Source organism: Octopus sinensis, linkage group LG6 (genome assembly GCF_006345805.1).
Source record: "Octopus sinensis linkage group LG6, ASM634580v1, whole genome shotgun sequence".
Classification (NCBI taxonomy): domain Eukaryota; kingdom Metazoa; phylum Mollusca; class Cephalopoda; order Octopoda; family Octopodidae; genus Octopus; species Octopus sinensis.
In genome coordinates, this window is record NC_043002.1 from 30,862,156 (window position 1) to 30,869,655 (window position 7,500).

Here is a 7,500-nt window from a genome sequence, read left to right on the forward strand (position 1 = left end):
AAAATTTGTGCTATCGTAGTGTAACAGAATCCATTGACACAATTTGCTATATTTGCCGATGGCACGTATGTGTCGATGAATGGTTAAATGACCAAATCCAAGCTTCTCTGCCAGTTCCTCAACAGTTACGATGGGATTTTGTTCCAGCAGGCTTTACAGAACATCCTTGTCTTTTTCTACAGTTCATCCAGGAGGAGACTCGTCTTCTAGTCTGTAGTTTCTGGATCGGAATTTCTGCAACTACCATCGACATTGGCTTACACTTATTGTCCGATCCTTATATACGGCATTAATATTCTTCGCACTTTCAGTTGCATTGTTGCCTTTATTGAATTTATAACGCAAACTATGCCGCACATTTCTCACTTCCAGAATAGCTTTGAAAATATAAATGTTTACATCGAACTGCACTCTTCAAAACGTGCACTAAGAATAAGCACAAGGTAAAATTACTACCTGCTTTTACAGCAAGTTGATGCAATTAGTTCATCCGGTCCCCTCCGATTTTTTATTCATGCAACTGAAAAAACTGCATTATTTATAGGATGACCCATCATATATACATAAATCTAAGATCCAATGATCAACGTGTAAGATCCGCGTGAAAGTGAGCTCCAAGCAATTCACACAATATATATAAGAAAAAACGCTTTCAGGAAAAATTGTGGTTTATTGGTGTGGAAGGCTGTGAATTTTTCCTCTATCGATGTACAATGAGCTGAGAAAAATATTTTATATTTCACATTTGTCAGACAGCGTTGTCAGGTATGCAAATAAATATCTAAGAGTTAAGGAATGGAGTAGATAAAATCAGGGCTACATGTTTCATAGCGAGTGGAACCGCGAAAACAACGTGGCTTGGTAAATAACCAAGCCAGATGTACAAGCCCAGGGTATCTCAATTATATGAAGTTTAATTTGTTGTTAGGAGTCCCATGCTAACGCACGGAGGACTGGTTCAGAATGCGTAGAAAGCCCAGTTTCAATGGAGAATATAATTCTGAAAAGAAATTAGGAATATAACAATAGAAAAGTGAACAAAAAAATATATAAGGGAGTGGGAGAATTCGCAAGTTAAAAATATGAGCGGGGTCATTTCATAGATGGTTTTCAATAAGGCCATTTAGACCCAGTCAGAGAGAGAGAGAGAGAGGGAGAGAAATCGGGAGTCGTATTTGTATAGGATAGTGTGGGAGTGAAGGGAGAGGTATTTATGACCGATGGGTAGAAAAATGTATGCTTATAAAGAAGGTATTAGTAGTAAAATTGAAAGTCTAGAGAGGAGGGGGAATCGTCGCAATGACTAAACTTTAAGAATTAAGGGTTGTCTATTGGAGAGTGCGTGTACTGTATACATACACTCACACATATACACACTCAAACGCACACACATACACTCAGGGAAACTATATTCATATATTTTTTTATATAAAATTGTGGATACATACTTTGGATTTAGTGTTGGCTATTTTTCATGCCATATGTTGCACAATTCCTCTCATATCCAATTACAAACGCAATCACAAATCGTAGATACACACACACACACACACACACAATCACTAACGCATTGAAACATATACATTAACAAACATTTTTACGTTGTTAGAAATACATACATTTACAGTGAAACCTGTGCCTGACATTTGAAAAATTTCCACTAGTTATTCGTCTATTCAGGGACCTGAGGGAATGATGTTCTATGTATAAAGGGCAAAATATTTTTTAGTATAAAACTCAAATTGTGTAAATAATATACAGATGAGAGGAATCGGAATATGGATAGAGGTGGTCAGATTTATCTGTGGCGTCTCTTGCAACATCTAACAACATCACGACCTAAATTGGCTCCCCGTTGAACTCCCCCAGCCCCAAAGATCATTACAAACAATGACGACGAAAGCAACACCAACATAACGGCCGACAACGTCCCTACCAATATAAGCAACACCACATCTCCAACACTACCACCACCAACACCGACAACAATATAACCAATAAGAATAATTTTTATTAGAGGCACAATGCCTGAAACCTGGGGGATAGAGAAGTCAATTGCATAGGCCCCAGTACACGACTGGTACTTATTTTAATGACCCCTAACGGATGAAAGGCAAAGTCGAACTCAATGGCCTTTTAACTCTGAATGTAAAGGACGGACGAAATGCAAAGATTCTATGGGATTTTATGATTCAGTGCGATCATGAGATACAGAATGGGAAGCCAGACATAATCTTAATTGAGAAATAATGCAACCAATAGATATAGCATATCCAGCTGACAACAAGGTATGCGATAAGGAAGAAAAAAAAGTCGATAGATATGACAGGTTAGCTTGGGAGGTTGAGCAGTTGTGGTCGATGAAAAAGTTGGTAGTAGTACCGATAATTGTCAGAGCTCTGGGAACTGAGTAAAAGTCTTGAGAAGTTCATGGAACAAATACGGGCTGTAATAAGGGTGGGGCACTGCTTGGAACCACTCGAATACTCTGGAAGGTGCTCGAAAAATAAGGGCTGTTACCTTAGTCCACTGGTAGGGAACAGCTGGCACCGTAGTAGACCTCCAGCGATAGAAGCAGGGCAAAGATAATAAATAACAATAATGATGATGATGATGATGATAATAATAATAATAATAATAATAATAATAATAATAATAATAATAATAATAATAATAATAATAATAATAATAATAAAATAATAATAATAATAATAATTATTATTATTATTATCATTATACATCATCATCATCATTATTATGATTATTATTATTTATTATTATTATTATTATTATTATTATTATTATATATATTATTATTATTATTCTATGTTTGACTTCTGCTTTATATTTGTACAAGTTGGCTCCAAGTCTCACCCAGAGACCTCAAGAGACAACAGGGTTAGAAGTTCATGTTGTTGTTATGCCTAGTGTGCCATATATTTGGGGGGTGGGGATGTTGTACTAATGAATGTCTAAAAAAAAAAGTTTTTTTTTTTTTTTTTTAAACCGAAAATTATGTTGTTTTAAACCTTGAGATTACATAGAGAGTATTTTGCGTAGGATATGAGCAGTTCCCATGAGCACTATCTTTTGAACTTCTGCCATTTTTGGGTTTCCTGGTATCTGAGTTAGGTAGCTATCAGCCCCTTTTGCTATCATTCCCAGGGCACCTATGACAACAGGTATTGTTTTAGTCTTCAGCTTCCACATTTTGCTGATTTCTATTTCAAGATCTTTATATTTGCTCAGTTTTTGGTAGGTCTTGACAGATACGTTTATATCGATTGGGACAGTCATATCAATGAGGAGTCATGTTCTTTGTTTGAAGTCTTTCAATATGATGTCTGGCCTATTTGCATCTATCTTCCTGTCAGTTTGAATGGTGAAGTTCCAGAGGAGTGAGATGTGGTCATTTTCAAGCACTGGGGGTGGTTTGTGTTCCCACCAGTCTTTTTTCATGGGGCAAATCCAGATTTTTACAGATTACCCAGTGAATATATTGTGCAGCTCTATCGTGCCTGTTGAGATACTCTGTAGGCGCTAGAAGACTGCACTGGAGACCACATGGTCATGGTTTCATTTTGTTGCTGGCATACACGACACGTGGGACTGCTTCTGATCTTTAATATGTTGGCCTGGTAGTTTCTTGTTGGTAGGCATTGATCTTGAGCTGCTATGATAAACCCCTCTGTTTCAGATTTTAAGCCAGAGGCCATTAGCCATTGATGGGTCAGGGCTTTGTCGATATCTGCATTATTCGCTCTCTTTGGGTATTGCCATAGAGAGGTTTTTCTTGCCATTTATTATTCAGAATATCTAAGGCCGCAGTTTTGGCACGGGTTTCCATGCGCCTAGCTTTTTCTGTGCTTGTTTCTTGTATATCTATCTCTAATTCCGAAATTGGTTGTATTCGGAATTCACTTAGATATTCCTTTGCCTGTTTTGTGACTGAGTATGATGCTTTCTTGTTTTCATGTTTTGAGACAAGTTTTAGCATCCAGTCCTCAGAGTTTTTCAGGTAGGTGTCTAGGCCAATTGTAGCAATCTTCATTGTTATTGCCAGTTGCAAAAGACCACGGCCTCCCGCTTTTCTTGGCAGATAGAGTCGTTCTGTATCTGCCTTAGGGTGGTGCATTCTATGCATTGTCAACAGTTTCCTTATTTTTCTGTCGAGCTGACATATTTCAGTAATTGACCAGTTAACAATATTGAAACTGTAAGTCACGACTGGTATAGCTAATGCATTGATTGCTTCGATCCTGTTTCTTGCATTCAGCTCTGTCTTGAGTATTGCTCTCACTCTCGATAGCATTCTCTCCTGATCCTTTCCTTCATCTCTGAATGCCTTATTCTGTTCCTTCAATTACCCCAAGGTACTTGTAGCTCTCCGCTGGTCTAGTTCTTTTATGACATTCTGTTGGTCAAGGTTAACGTTAGATGTTTCTGTCATTTTTCCTTGATAAAGGTAGCCTTTGCACATTTATCGAGGCCGAATTGCATTCTGATGTCGTCACTGAATTGTTTAACTATCGCTAGTAAGCCCTTGAGTTGTTGATCATTTTTTGCAAAAAGCTTTAAATCATCCATGTAAACGAGATGATTTATATTTTTATCAAACATTTTATACCCGTACTGCGCGTCATTGAGCAGCTTTGAGAGAGGTATTAAGGATAAACAAAAGAGGAGTGGTGACAGTGAGTCACCCTGGAAAATGCCACACGACATTTTTACATCACCAGCATTTAGGGATTCACTGTCACTGTTCAGAGTTAGTGTGGTTCTCCATGATCTCATACTTACAGTCAAGAAGTTTCGCAGAGTTGGTGCTATCTTATACATTTCAAGGCATTTCCTAATCCAGCTATGTGGTAGGCTATCAAAAGCCTTTTTATAGTCTATCCAGGCTATTGATAAGTTTTTGTGTCGTTTGTGACAATCTTCTAAGATCATCTTATTGATGAATAGTTGGTCTTTACAGCCGTAGGATCCACGTTTACATCCTTTCTGTTCATTAGGGAATATGCTGCTGTCTGTTAAAAAACTATAGGTATATTCCGTCAGGACAGATGTTAGTGTTTTGTACATAGTTGTTAAGCAGGTTATGGGTCTATAGTTTTTTGGTTCATTTGTTTCTTCACTTTTTGGAAGCAGGAATGTTAACCCTGGTTATTATTATTATTATTATTATTATTATTTTATTATTATTATTATTATTATTATTATTATTATCATTATTATTATTATTATTATTAATATTATTATTATTATTATTATTATTTTATAGGATTGAGGTTAACTCCTCCAGGAGACATAGACAAGCAAAACAACAAAAATTAATTGTGCCATTGTTATGAAGTGAACGTTATCTCGGCTTCTAGTGTGCCTCCCACAAATTCAAAAAATAAACTTGTCAATCTACCGGAGGAGTTACATCAATCCTACAAAGTATTACCAAAAATGAAGTAGATTGACAAGTTTATTTTTTGAACCTGTGGAATGCACACTAGATGTCGAAATATCGTTCAGTTGCTAGTAATTTTTATACTAAAAATATTTTGCCGTTTTTCTGTGTTATATATATTTGTTAGTCCTGGTGATTTGTTATATATTTGTCTGAATATTTTTTTCATCATACTTAATGCGCCCACTATGATAGGAAATGTTTCTGTTTTTAAACCTCACATTGGAGATAACTCTGTTTCCAGGTCTTTGTATTTTGAAAGTTACTCCATTTCTTTTCGAGAAACATTGTCATCTGTTGGTATTGATACATCATGAAGAAATAACAAATAATTCACTTTTTGTTGGCGGCTTTTGAATACATATCCAGCTTTTGCTTTCCTCAGAATCAGTGTTAGTGGTATCAAGGACAGTACAAAGATCAGTGGGGACAGGCAGTCTCCTTCAAAGCTACCCCTCTTGATTTCTACTAACCCTAAACTTCTTCCGTATGCTGTCAGGTCCGTCCTCCAATTCGCCATAACTTTTACAAGCAATCTCTCAGCATTCGATGCAAAAGCAAATAGGTTCATACATTCCATAATCCAAGAGTGTGGGATCATATCGTACGCCTTATGATAATTGATCCATGACATGGCTAAGTTACTTTTCCTCCCATTGCAGTCTCTAAGTATAGTTTTGTCAATAAGGAATTGATCCTTGGTATCTCTGCACTTACGCTTGCAACCCTTCTACTCATGTGGCAAGACTCCATTTTGTCCCAGATGCTCGTACATTGACTCTGCGAGTATTCCAGTCAATAACAAACATAGATATATACATATATACGTGCATATACGTACGTACATAAATGGCTTATACATTTATGCATGTAATTATGGGCATACTGAGATACGTAACACACTGCCTAAGTGCGAAGTTTGAGAAACTAGGCTTCTCAAAACAAAATGGGAAAAGCTAGATAGAAGATTACTGATCACTGGAACTGTAAAAATTCCTAAACTTTCCAGGAGTTTCGTATTTAAGTATACAAAACATACAACACATACACACCTGCACATGCAGTGACTTCAAATACTGCACACACATACAAATGCATGCAAAAATGCCCTGTTGATGTTGTTGAAATTCCAATCGAGAAGCCTTGGATATAGGTTAGAAACCGGCAAGAAAACTTGGAATAATATTGATCAATGACATACATACATAGATTCATATATATATAGACACATACATACGTGCGTACGTACAAACATACATAAATTCATACATTCATACATACATACATACATACATACATACATACATACATACATACATACATACATACATACATACATACATATATAAACACATTAGTGACACAGACACATTCACGAGCCTTTGTCGCTAATATCTTAATCACACTCGCTCTGTCTTTGACGCCCGGCAATATTTCTAAATCATGTCACGTGTACTGTTACCTTCGCCTACATTTCTGACGGCCATTCAGTTTAAAGGATTTATAGTATGTTTCATACTTTAACCTCTTTCCTTCCTCTGTTTGTTTATTATTTGCAACACCCTCGTGTCTCCTGATTACCTGAGCACCTTACAGTTCATCTGTTCTTGAATATGTCTTCTTCCAAAGTGATTCTACCCTCGTTGTTGTTGACTCACTTCATGCATCATATCACGGACGGATTCTTCTCTTTCTTCTTCCTTAACCTTTGCAACGCTTATTCTGTCTTTTAATTTTGTTTACTTCCATTTATATTCCTTTATTTTTATTACTTTGACATTTTTTATTTCATCTTTCTTGCACAGGTTTATATTTTTTGATTTCTGTCACTCGTGATTTCTCTTTAATTTTCACAACCGCCGTTTTAGTTCTCCGCCTCTCTCACTCTCCCTCGCTCTCTCATTTTTTCTCTGTTTGACTATCTCACTCTTTCTGTCACTCTCTCTCTCTCTCTATATATATATATATATCTCTCTGTCACTCTCGTTATATATACGTGTGTATGTGTCTGTAAGTGTGCACGCACGCATATATTTGAC